The following is a 13,377-nucleotide window of genomic DNA, read 5'->3' as shown; positions in this document are numbered from 1 at the left end:
TTTGAATATTCTCCCTGCCTTTTAGTTAAACTGGGGAAGGGTTTGGCTATCTCATTGATTTTCTCAACAAACCAACTCCTGTTGTGGACCAAGTCCTTTTACTGACTCTTTGTACTGCTCTCTTGGTTTTTACTTTATTGATTTCAGCCCTAAGTTTATTTCCTGCCATGTACTCCTCTTGGGTACATTAGCTTCTTTTTGTTCTAGAGCTTTAGGTGTCCTTTTAAAGTTGCTAGTATGAGATCTCTCCAAGTTCTTTATGAAGGCACTTAGTGCTATGAACTTTCCTCTTAGCACTGCTTTCATTGTGTCCCATATGTTTAGATATATTGTGCCTTCATTCTCATTGAACTCTAGAAAGTCCTTGATTTCTTTATAATTTCAGTGGCCATTGAGTAAAGAATTGTTCAGCTTCCATGAGTTTGTAGGCTATCTATTGTTTCTGTTGTTGTTGAAGTCCACCTCTGGTGATCTGATAAAATACAGAGGGTTATTTCAATTTTCTTGTATCTACTAAGACTTGCTTTGTGACCAAGTATATGGTCCATTCTGGAGAAGGTTCCATGAGGTGCTGAGAAGAAGGTATATTATTTTTGTGTTTGAGTGAAATGTTCTGTAGATGTTAGGTCCATTTGACTCATAACCTCTGTTAATTTCATTATTTCTCTGTTTAGTTTTTCTCTCCACCTGTCCATTGGTGAGAGTGGGATGTTGAAGTCTCCCAGTATTAATGTGTGGGGTTCTATGTATGATTTAAACTTTAGCAATGTTTCTTTCTTTCCTTTTTTTTTTTTTTCAGCAAACCATCTTTCCATTTATTGACTAAGAAGAGTTAAGCCATTTGGGAATATTAAATAACAACTCTCAGTGGCATCGATTTGGTGCTGGATGCAGGCTGTGCTATAAGGAAGTAGACATTTCCCCCAGCTTAAAACCCATACCCTTCAGTTAACCTTGAGAGAACTGTAAACAGATTTTAAAAACGTAGACATCTCAGGCCTAAGGAAACATAATCATTCTCTAGTAGTAGGATGGCACTAAATAGATTTTTTTCCAAAGGAAATCCTTGACCTTGGATTTATAAAAAAACTTATGATTTCTTTTTTTATTTGATATTTTATTTTATTTTTATTAGATATTTTCTTTATTTACACTTCAAATGTTATCCCCTTTACTGGTTTCCCTTCCAAAAATCCCCTATCCCTTCCTCCCTCCCCCTGCTCACCAACCCACCCACTCCCTCTTTCTGGCCCTGACATTCCCCTACACCGAGGCATAGAGCCTTCACAGGACGAAGGGCCTCTCTTCCCATTGAAGACTGACAAGGCCATACCCTGCTATACATGTGGTTGTAGCCATGGGTGGTACTCCCTAGGAGTTCTGGGGATACTGGTTGGTTTATATTGTTGTTCCTCCTATGAGACTGCAAACCCCTTCAGCTCCTTGGGTCCTTTCTCTAGTTCTTCCATTGGGGACCCTGTGCTCAGTCCAATGGTTGGCTGAGAGCATCCACTTCTGTATTTGTCAGGCACTGGCAACGCCTCACAGGAGATAGCTATATCAGGCTTCTGTCAGCAAGCATTTGTTGGCATCCAAAATAGTGTCTGGGCTTAGTGACTGTATATGGGATGGATGCCCAGGTAGGGCAGTCTCTGGATGGCCTTTCCTTCAGTATCTGCTCCACACTTTGTCTCTGTAACTCCTCGCATGGGTATTTTGTTCCTGCTTCTAAGAAAGACTGAAGTATCCACACTTTGTTCTTCCTTCTTCTTGAGTTTCATGTGGTCTGTGAATTGCATCTTGGGTATTCCGAGCTTTTGGGCTAATATCCACTTATCAGTGAGTGCATACCATGTGTGTTCTTTTGTGATTGGCTTACCTCACTTAGGATGATATTTTCTAGTTCCATCCATTTGCCTAAGAATTTCATAAATTCGTTGGTCCGGGACCCGCCGAACTTAGGAAATTAGTCTGAACAGGTGAGAGGGTGCGCCAGAGAACCTGACAGCTTCTGGAACAGGCAGAAGCACAGAGGGGCTGAGGCAGCACCCTGTGTGGGCCGGGGACAGCCGGCCACCTTCCGGACCGGAGGACAGGTGCCCGCCCGGCTGGGGAGGCGACCTAAGCCACAGCAGCAGCGGTCGCCATCTTGGTCCGGGACCCGCCGAACTTAGGAAATTAGTCTGAACAGGTGAGAGGGTGCGCCAGAGAACCTGACAGCTTCTGGAACAGGCGGAAGCACAGAGGCACTGAGGCAGCACCCTTTGTGGGCCGGGGACAGCCAGCCACCATTTGGACCGGAGGACAGGTGCCCGCCCGGCTGGGGAGGCAGCCTAAGCCACAGCAGCAGCGGTCGCCATCTTGGTCCGGGACCCGCCGAACTTAGGAAATTAGTCTGAACAGGTGAGAGGGTGCGCCAGAGAACCTGACAGCTTCTGGAACAGGCAGAAGCACAGAGGCGCTGAGGCAGCACCCTTTGTGGGCCGGGGACAGCCAGCCACCGTCCGGACCGGAGGACAGGTGCCCGCCCGGCTGGGGAGGCGGCCTAAGCCACAGCAGCAGCGGTCGCCATCTTGGTCCGAGACCCGCCGAACTTAGGAAATTAGTCTGAACAGGTGAGAGGGTGCGCCAGAGAACCTGACAGCTTCTGGAACAGGCAGAAGCACAGAGGCGCTGAGGCAGCACCCTGTGTGGGCCGGGGACAGCCGGCCACCTTCCGGACCGGAGGACAGGTGCCCACCCGGCTGGGGAGGCGGCCTAAGCCACAGCAGCAGCGGTCGCCATCTTGGTCCCGGGACTCCAAGGAACTTAGGAATTTAGTCTGCTTAGGTGAGAGTCTGTACCACCTGGGAACTGCCAAAGCAACACACTGTCTGAGAAAGGTCCTGTTTTGGGCCTTCTTCTTCGGCCAGGAGGAGGTCCAAATACAAGATATCTGCGCACCTTCCCTGTAAGAGAGCTTGCCAGCAGAGAGTGCTCTGAGCACTGAAACTCAGAGGAGAGAATCTGTCTCCCAGGTCTGCTGATAGACGGTAACAGAATCACCAGAAGAACAATCTCTAAACAGAGTCAACTATAACTACTAACTCCAGAGATTACCAGATGGCGAAAGGTAAACGGAGGAATCTTACTAACAGGAACCAAAACCACTCACCATCACCAGAACCCAGCACACCCACTTCGCCCAGTCCAGGGAACCCCAACACACCTGAGAACCTAGACCTAGATTTAAAAGCATATCTCATGATGATGGTAGAGGACATCAAGAAGGACTTTAATAAATCACTTAAAGAAATACAGGAGAACACTGCTAAAGAGTTACAAGTCCTTAAAGAAAAACAGGAAAACACAATCAAACAGGTAGAAGTCCTTACAGAAAAAGAGGAAAAAACATACAAACAGGTGATGGAAATGAACAAAACCATACTAGACCTAAAAAGGGAAGTAGACACAATAAAGAAAACTCAAAGCGAGGCAACACTAGAGATAGAAACCCTAGGAAAGAAATCTGGAACCATAGATTTGAGCATCAGCAACAGAATACAAGAGATGGAAGAGAGAATCTCAGGTGCAGAAGATTCCATAGAGAACATCGGCACAACAATCAAAGAAAATGGAAAATGCAAAAAGATCCTAACTCAAAATATCCAGGAAATCCAGGACACAATAAGAAGACCAAACGTACGGATAATAGGAGTGGATGAGAATGAAGATTTTCAACTCAAAGGTCCAGCAAACATCTTCAACAAAATTATTGAAGAAAACTTCCCAAATCTAAAGAATGAGATGCATATGAACATACAAGAAGCCTACAGAACTCCAAATAGACTGGACCAGAAAAGAAATTCCTCCCGACACATAATAATCAGAACATCAAATGCACTAAATAAAGATAGAATACTAAAAGCAGTAAGGGAAAAAGGTCAAGTAACATATAAAGGCAAGCCTATCAGAATTACACCAGATTTTTCACCAGAGACTATGAAAGCCAGAAGAGCCTGGACAGATGTTATACAGACACTAAGAGAACACAAACTGCAGCCCAGGCTACTATACCCAGCCAAACTCTCAATTATCATAGAGGGAGAAACCAAAGTATTCCACGACAAAACCAAATTCACGCATTATCTCTCCACGAATCCAGCCCTTCAAAGGATAATAACAGAAAAAAACCAATACAAGAACGGGAACAACGCCCTAGAAAAAACAAGAAGGTAATCCCTCAACAAACCTAAAAGAAGACAGCCACAAGAACAGAATGCCACCTTTAACAACTAAAATAACAGGAAGCAACAATTACTTTTCCTTAATATCTCTTAACATCAATGGTCTCAACTCGCCAATAAAAAGACATAGACTAACAAACTGGCTACACAAACAAGACCCAACATTTTGCTGCTTACAGGAAACTCATCTCAGAGAAAAAGATAGACACTACCTCAGAATGAAAGGCTGGAAAACAATTTTCCAAGCAAATGGTATGAAGAAACAAGCAGGAGTAGCCATCCTAATATCTGATAAGATTGACTTCCAACCCAAAGTCATCAAAAAAGACAAGGAGGGACACTTCATTCTCATCAAAGGTAAAATCCTCCAAGAGGAACTCTCAATTCTGAATATCTATGCTCCAAATACAAGAGCAGCCACATTCACTAAAGAAACTTTAGTAAAGCTCAAAGCACACATTGCGCCTCACACAATAATAGTGGGAGACTTCAACACACCACTTTCACCAATGGACAGATCATGGAAACAGAAACTAAACAGGGACACACTGAAACTAACAGAAGTGATGAAACAAATGGATCTGACAGATATCTACAGAACATTTTATCCTAAAACAAAAGGATATACCTTCTTCTCAGCACCTCATGGTACCTTCTCCAAAATTGACCACATAATAGGTCACAAATCAGGCCTCAACAGATTCAAAAATATTGAAATTGTCCCATGTATCCTATCAGATCACCATGCACTAAGGCTGATCTTCAATAACAAAATAAATAACAGAAAGCCAACATTCACATGGAAACTGAACAACACTCTTCTCAATGATACCTTGGTCAAGGAAGGAATAAAGAAAGAAATTAAAGACTTTTTAGAGTTTAATGAAAATGAAGCCACAACGTACCCAAACCTTTGGGACACAATGAAAGCATTTCTAAGAGGGAAACTCATAGCTATGAGTGCCTTCAAGAAAAAACGGGAGAGAGCACATACTAGCAGCTTGACAACACATCTAAAAGCTCTAGAAAAAAAGGAAGCAAATTCACCCAAGAGGAGTAGACGGCAGGAAATAATCAAACTCAGGGGTGAAATCAACCAAGTGGAAACAAGAAGAACTATTCAAAGAATTAACCAAACGAGGAGTTGGTTCTTTGAGAAAATCAACAAGATAGATAAACCCTTAGCTAGACTCACTAAAGGGCACAGGGACAAAATCCTAATTAACAAAATCAGAAATGAAAAGGGAGACATAACAACAGATCCTGAAGAAATCCAAAACACCATCAGATCCTTCTACAAAAGGCTATACTCAACAAAACTGGAAAACCTGGACGAAATGGACAAATTTCTGGACAGATACCAGGTACCAAAGTTGAATCAGGATCAAGTTGACCTTCTAAACAGTCCCATATCCCCTAAAGAAATAGAAGCAGTTATTAATAGTCTCCCAGCCAAAAAAAGCCCAGGACCAGACGGGTTTAGTGCAGAGTTCTATCAGACCTTCAAAGAAGATCTAACTCCAGTTCTGCACAAACTTTTTCACAAGATAGAAGTAGAAGGTATTCTACCCAACTCATTTTATGAAGCCACTATTACTCTGATACCTAAACCACAGAAAGATCCAACAAAGATAGAGAACTTCAGACCAATTTCTCTTATGAACATCGATGCAAAAATTCTTAATAAAATTCTCGCTAACCGAATCCAAGAACACATTAAAGCAATCATCCATCCTGACCAAGTAGGTTTTATTCCAGGGATGCAGGGATGGTTTAATATACGAAAATCCATCAATGTAATCCATTATATAAACAAACTCAAAGACAAAAACCACATGATCATCTCGTTAGATGCAGAAAAAGCATTTGACAAGATCCAACACCCATTCATGATAAAAGTTCTGGAAAGATCAGGAATTCAAGGCCAATACCTAAACATGATAAAAGCAATCTACAGCAAACCAGTAGCCAACATCAAAGTAAATGGAGAGAAGCTGGAAGCAATCCCACTAAAATCAGGGACTAGACAAGGCTGCCCACTTTCTCCCTACCTTTTCAACATAGTACTTGAAGTATTAGCCAGAGCAATTCGACAACAAAAGGAGATCAAGGGGATACAAATTGGAAAAGAGGAAGTCAAAATATCACTTTTTGCAGATGATATGATAGTATATATAAGTGACCCTAAAAATTCCAACAGAGAACTCCTAAACCTGATAAACAGCTTCGGTGAAGTAGCTGGATATAAAATTAACTCAAACAAGTCAATGGCCTTTCTCTACACAAAGAATAAACAGGCTGAGAAAGAAATTAGGGAAACAACACCCTTCTCAATAGCCACAAATAATATAAAATATCTCGGCGTGACTCTAACGAAGGAAGTGAAAGATCTGTATGATAAAAACTTCAAGTCCCTGAAGAAAGAAATTAAAGAAGATCTCAGAAGATGGAAAGATCTCCCATGCTCATGGATTGGCAGGACCAACATTGTAAAAATGGCTATCTTGCCAAAAGCAATCTACAGATTCAATGCAATCCCCATTAAAATTCCAACTCAATTCTTCAACGAATTAGAAGGAGCAATTTGCAAATTCATCTGGAATAACAAAAAACCGAGGATAGCAAAAACTCTTCTCAAGGATAAAAGAACCTCTGGTGGAATCACCATGCCTGACCTAAAGCTTTACTACAGAGCAATTGTGATAAAAACTGCATGGTACTGGTATAGAGACAGACAAGTGGACCAATGGAATAGAATTGAAGACCCAGAAATGAACCCACACACCTATGGTCACTTGATCTTCGACAAGGGAGCCAAAACCATCCAGTGGAAGAAAGACAGCATTTTCAACAATTGGTGCTGGCACAACTGGTTGTTATCATGTAGAAGAATGCGAATCGATCCATACTTATCTCCTTGTACTAAGGTCAAATCTAAGTGGATCAAGGAACTTCACATAAAACCAGAGACACTGAAACTTATAGAGGAGAAAGTGGGGAAAAGCCTTGAAGATATGGGCACAGGGGAAAAATTCCTGAACAGAACAGCAATGGCTTGTGCTGTAAGATCGAGAATTGACAAATGGGACCTAATGAAACTCCAAAGTTTCTGCAAGGCAAAAGACACTGTCTATAAGACAAAAAGACCACCAACAGACTGGGAAAGGATCTTTACCTATCCTAAATCAGATAGGGGACTAATATCCAACATATATAAAGAACTCAAGAAGGTGGACCTCAGAAAATCAAATAACCCCCTTAAAAAATGGGGCTCAGAACTGAACAAAGAATTCTCACCTGAGGAATACCGAATGGCAGAGAAGCACCTGAAAAAATGTTCAACATCCTTAATCATCAGGGAAATGCAAATCAAAACAACCCTGAGACTCCACCTCACACCAGTGAGAATGGCTAAGATCAAAAATTCAGGTGACAGCAGATGCTGGCGAGGATGTGGAGAAAGAGGAACACTCCTCCATTGTTGGTGGGATTGCAGGCTTGTACAACCACTCTGGAAATCAGTCTGGCGGTTCCTCAGAAAATTGGACATAGTACTACCGGAGGATCCAGCAATACCTCTCCTGGGCATATATCCAGAAGAAGCCCCAACTGGTAAGAAGGACACATGCTCCACTATGTTCAATAGCAGCCTTATTTATAATAGCCAGAAACTGGAAAGAACCCAGATGCCCCTCAACAGAGGAATGGATACAGAAAATGTGGTACATCTACACAATGGAGTACTACTCAGCTATTAAAAAGAATGAATTTATGAAATTCCTAGCCAAATGGATGGACCTGGAGAGCATCATCCTGAGTGAGGTAACACAATCACAAAGGAACTCACACAATATGTACTCACTGATAAGTGGATACTAGCCCAAAACCTAGGATACCCACGATATAAGATACAATTTCCTAAACACATGAAACTCAAGAAAAATGAAGACTGAAGTGTGGACACTAGGCCCCTCCTTAGAAGTGGGAACAAAACACCCATGGAAGGAGTTACAGAAACAAAGTATGGAGCTGAGATGAAAGGATGGACCATGTAGAGACTGCCATATCCAGGGATCCACCCCATAATCAGCTTCCAAATGCTGACACCATTGCATACACTAGCAAGATTTTACTGAAAGGACCCAGATGTAGCTGTCTCTTGTGAGACTATGCCGGGGCCTAGCAAACACAGAAGTGGATGCTCACAGTCAGCTAATGGATGGATCACAGGGCTCCCAATGGAGGAGCTAGAGAAAGTACCCAAGGAGCTAAAGGGATCTTCAACCCTATAGGTGGAACAACATTATGAACTAACCAGTACCCCTGAGCTCTTGACTCTAGCTGCATATGTATCAAAAGATGGCCTAGTCGGCCATCACTGGAAAGAGAGGCCCATTGGACACGCAGACTTGGTGTGCCCCGGTACAGGGGAACGCCAGGGCCAAAGGGGGGGAGTGGGAGGGTAGGGGAGTGGGGGTGGGTGGGTAAGGGGGACTTTTGGTATAGCATTGGAAATGTAAATGAGCTAAATACCTAATAAAAAAAAAAAAAAAGAATTTCATAAATTCATTCTTTTTAATAGCTGAGTAGTACTACATTGTGTAAATGTACCACATTTTCTGCATCCATTCCTCTGTTGAGGGACATCTGGGTTCTTTCCAGCTTCTGGCTATTATAAGGCTGCTATAAATGTAGTGGAGCATGTGTTCTTATTACATGTTGCAACATCTTCTGGGTATATGCCCAGGAAAGGTATTGTGGGGTCCTCAGGTAGTACTATGTCCATTTTTTTGAGAAACTGCCAGACTGATTTCCAGAGTAGTTGTAGCAGCTTGCAATCCCATCAGCAATGGAGGAGTGTTTTCTTTCTCCACATCCTCGCCAGCATCTGCTGTCACCTGAGGTTTTGATCATAGTCATTCTGACTGGCATGAGGTGGAATTTCAGGGTTGTTTTGATTTGCATGTATTAGATTTGTTGAAAGATTATTTTCTTGCTTTTTCTAGGGTGTAGTTTTCCTCCTTGTGTTGGCATTTTCCATCTATTATCCTTTGTAGGGCTGGATTTGTGGAAAGATATTGTGTAAATTTGGTTTTGTCATGGAATATCTTGGTTTCTCCATCAATGGTAATTGAGAGTTTTGCTGGGTATAGTAGTCTGGGCTGGCATTTGTGTTCTCTTAGTGTATGTATGAGATCTGCCAAGAATCTTCTAGCTTTCATAGTCTCTGGTGAGAAGTCTGGTGTACATGACTTCTTTGACATTCAAACACTGGGAGACAGAGGTAACAGAATATAGGTTTCATAGGTTGCTTTGTTTTTAAGGAAAGAGACCATAAACCACACTTCCAAAGATTAGCAATATTTGAGCATGAGGACTGTCAATTTAGCGACTATTAGCCACATGTACACTGAAGGCAAAATGATGGCGTTGTTAGCAAATTCCAAAGAGCAGAAGGCATTAATTGGTGTTTATCTTCCATACATCAAATATTCATTGAACCCCTGCAATATGTGAGGCACTCTCTCATTTGTGCTGGATAGAAGAGTGAATGAGACAGAGAAACACGGTTTCCATGCTAGTAATAGTAACAGGTGAGAAGCTGAAGTAAGAAAACCAAACAAAGCAAAGTAAAGCCACTGCAACAGGTCAAATGTGACTTGGCACCAGAGCCCTCCACAGTGTGGTGATCAGGAAGATCTGGCAATGATGCTACAGCAATGACTTATAAAGTATGTGCCCGTTAAATAAAACAATCTTAGTTACTAATATTTTGGTTTATACTACCCCTCCCCCATGCTCAACTTCTTATCACATGGCACAGGTAGATTGCCCACAAACAGTCCTCTCCTCCTTCAACTGCTCTTTCCCAACTGAGTGGTTTTTTTCTATAGTTTGGCCCCAGCAGTAGCTGACTGCAACACCATCAAGTGCTTCTCCACTAGCCATGACTTTTTCCATTCCTGCCTTTGCTCCTGAAAATTTCTTCCTTTACATCAACACTTGCTAGGGCATATTTCCTAGTTTTTAAGGAACAACCAAAGAAAATAATAGTCATTAAATAAGCAAACAAATAGCAACTCGGTTCTTGACAAAGCCAATCCCACTTCCTCACCCAAACACCTCCTAGTGGCTTCTGCTTTCCAAAATAAAATTTAGCACTCCGAAACGTATTACAAGTTACAAAGCAGTGTTATCTTAAAAGAAGGTGATTGTGCCTTTAGAAAACAAATTCTGTAAGCTAAGATTTTTTTAAGTCAAATATTTGAAGACAAGACTAAAAACAACAGGCAACAGCAGCACAAAGGTTCTAAGGAAAAGCCAGTTCACTTAAAACTCAACATTTAGCTTATCCTCTACTAATGTCTCATTCAATTTCATTCTCTACTCTAGGACAGAGACACTGCACCATACCCTAGGAATCTAGAAAGGTGCATTTACCGATCAACTGCTCTGAAAGCAGAATCTGCTCAATTGAGAAAACCAGAGTTCCTACTTATAAGGATGTCTAATTGAAGGACTGCTTTCTAAAGTTAAAGTAAGCTCTGAAATGATAAATTCAGCAGATGGTGCTGGCATGGATGTACACTAAGGTTTGACATCATGATGACAAGAGAACTGGACAGAGATCCTAAGGTGAGAGAAAAGAAAGGGCAGCAAGAGTCATGCGATGACTCTCTCACAATGTATACTTGCTTGGTTCCCACTGTGCTCTCTAAAGCTTTACAGCAGTACTTTAATGAGGGAGGAGATGATCACGTGGGAAGAGCTAGAAACATGAAAACCAGGGACAGTTTCTCAAGAAGTAATGTCTTGAATGGCTTTAATGAATACAACTACTACTACCCTTCATCAGATCAAAGACTCCATTCAAGAGTGTTCTATTGGCTTATGTCTAATGTTGGCAAGAGGAAAAGGTGTGATGGGGTGTGGTTGAGAACAGTCTATCAGGCAAAAGAACTAGACTTTATCCTTTAGAAGAAAGAACACTACCTAAGACAAACAGTACCTAAAGTTACCATTTGAGAGCTGGGGCTTAGTGGCACATGCCTTTAATCCCAGCACTTGGGAGGCAGAGGCAGGTGGATTTCTGAATTCAAGGCCAGCCTGGTCTACAGAGTGAGTTCCAGGACAGCCAGGGCTACACAGAGAAACCCTGTCTCAAAAAACAAACAAACAAATAAACAAACAAAAATTACCATTTGGGCAGAGCAACATATACCTTGGTGAAGAAACCAGCTTGGACTACATACTAAAACTGTACTTCTAAAATTAATTTGGGTCTAGGGATATAGGTCATGGAAGCCCTTGCCTAGAGTGTGTTTTTGTTTGTTCAATGTCCAGCACCATAGGAAGAAATGAGGGGAGAAAGAGAAGAGAGACTGTGGTGGGGGAGGGAAGCAGGCAGGCCCAAGTCAATAGAGAAACAGAGAAGATAGCAAGGGAACAAGGTATAGAAGAACAAACAGGAAAGATATTGTCATGACAGCACAAGGGAAAAGCAGATCAACCTGAGCAAGGATGGAGATAGAAAGAAGACAGACTCCAGGGTCCCCAATGAAGGAGCTAGAGAAAGGACCCAAGGAGCTGAAAGGGTCTGCAGCCCCCTAGGAGGAACAACAATATGAACTAACCAGGACCCCAGAGCTCCCTGGGACTAATCCACCAATCAAAGAAGACACATGGTGGGACTCATGGCCCTAGCTGCATATGTAGCAAAGGATGGCCTAGTCAGTCATCAGTGGGAGGAGAGGCCCTTGGTCCTGTGAAGGTTCTATGCCCCAGTATAGAGGAATGCCAGGGCCAGGAAGCGGGAGTGGGGAGGATGGAGGGGATAGGGGATTTTTGGAGGGGAAACTAGGAAAGGGGATACTATTTGAAATATAAATAAAGAAAATATCTAATAAAAAAACTGAAAGAAAAAAAAGAAGAAGACAGACTCAAAGAGAATCAAAGCACATCACTACCTTCCATGACTTGGAAGGTTAGGCAGGAGGATCTTGAGTCCAGGAATATCAGACTGGATTACAAACACATAACAAGACATTGTCATTTATTATAAAAAAAAGATAGATAGATAGATAGATAGATAGATAGATAGATAGATAGATAGATAGATAGATAGATAGATACAACAGCACCAGAACTAAATAACCAAGGAGCTATACATGGAGAGGGGAGAACACAGGATACATTTCAAGTCACTGGTTTAGGCAACTAACTAGAAGTACCATTCATGCAGAAGGAGGATTTCAGCTTGAAGCATTCTTACTTTGTTTTGGTGTGCCACCACAAGTTGTCTAAGGCCTTCTGCATACTAGGTAAGCACTCCATCAACCCAGCCCCAGCCCTACCTCATGAAGCATCTTGATGTGAGCAAAGAATACACTGGTGAAGAAGATCCTGTCAGTCAAAAGATAATCAGGTCTAGAGATCAAGGCAAACACACATGGTAGTGCCTACAAAGAAAAGTTGTGAGATGATTGACAAGTACCCTAAGAAAAAGCAGTATCATAAGAACAATCCAAAGAAAAGGTTCATCTTATTCAGAGAGAAGACAGACAAGCAAGAGAAGAACAGGGAAAAAAAATCACTTACCACATCTAAGAGCTTCCAAGTAGTAGTTACTAAGTGTTAGCAACAATACATTGAGGAACAAAATGTCTGGTAAGATGGTAAAGACGTTTGTCACCAAGCAGGTCTTGGATGGTTTTGTTCAATTACATCACCTGTTTGGTAGTTGTCTTAGTTAGGGTTTTACTGCTGTGAACAGACACCATGACCAAGGCAAGTCTTATTAAAAAAAAAAAAAAAAAAAAAAAAAAACAACAACAACAACATTTAATTGGGGCTGGCTTACAGGTTCAGAAGTTCAGTCCATTATCATCAAGGTGGGAACATGGCAGTATCCAGGCAGGCATGGCGCAGGAGGAGCTAAGAGTTCTATGTCTTCATCCAAAGGCTGCTAGTGGAAGACTGACTTCCAGGCAACTAGGGTGAGGATCTTATACCCACATTCAGCAGGTAAAGACGTTTGTCACCAAGCTGTTTGACCAAAAGTCTGATCCATCTGACTCATATAGTAGAAAGAATAAACTCATGTGAGTTGTTTGTTCTGGGACATCCACATACCATCCTAGCATGGGTGCAT

This window comes from Mus musculus, chromosome 13, assembly GCF_000001635.26.
Source record: "Mus musculus strain C57BL/6J chromosome 13, GRCm38.p6 C57BL/6J".
In the NCBI taxonomy this organism is placed as follows: domain Eukaryota; kingdom Metazoa; phylum Chordata; class Mammalia; order Rodentia; family Muridae; genus Mus; species Mus musculus.
Note: the sequence above shows the minus strand (reverse complement) of the source record.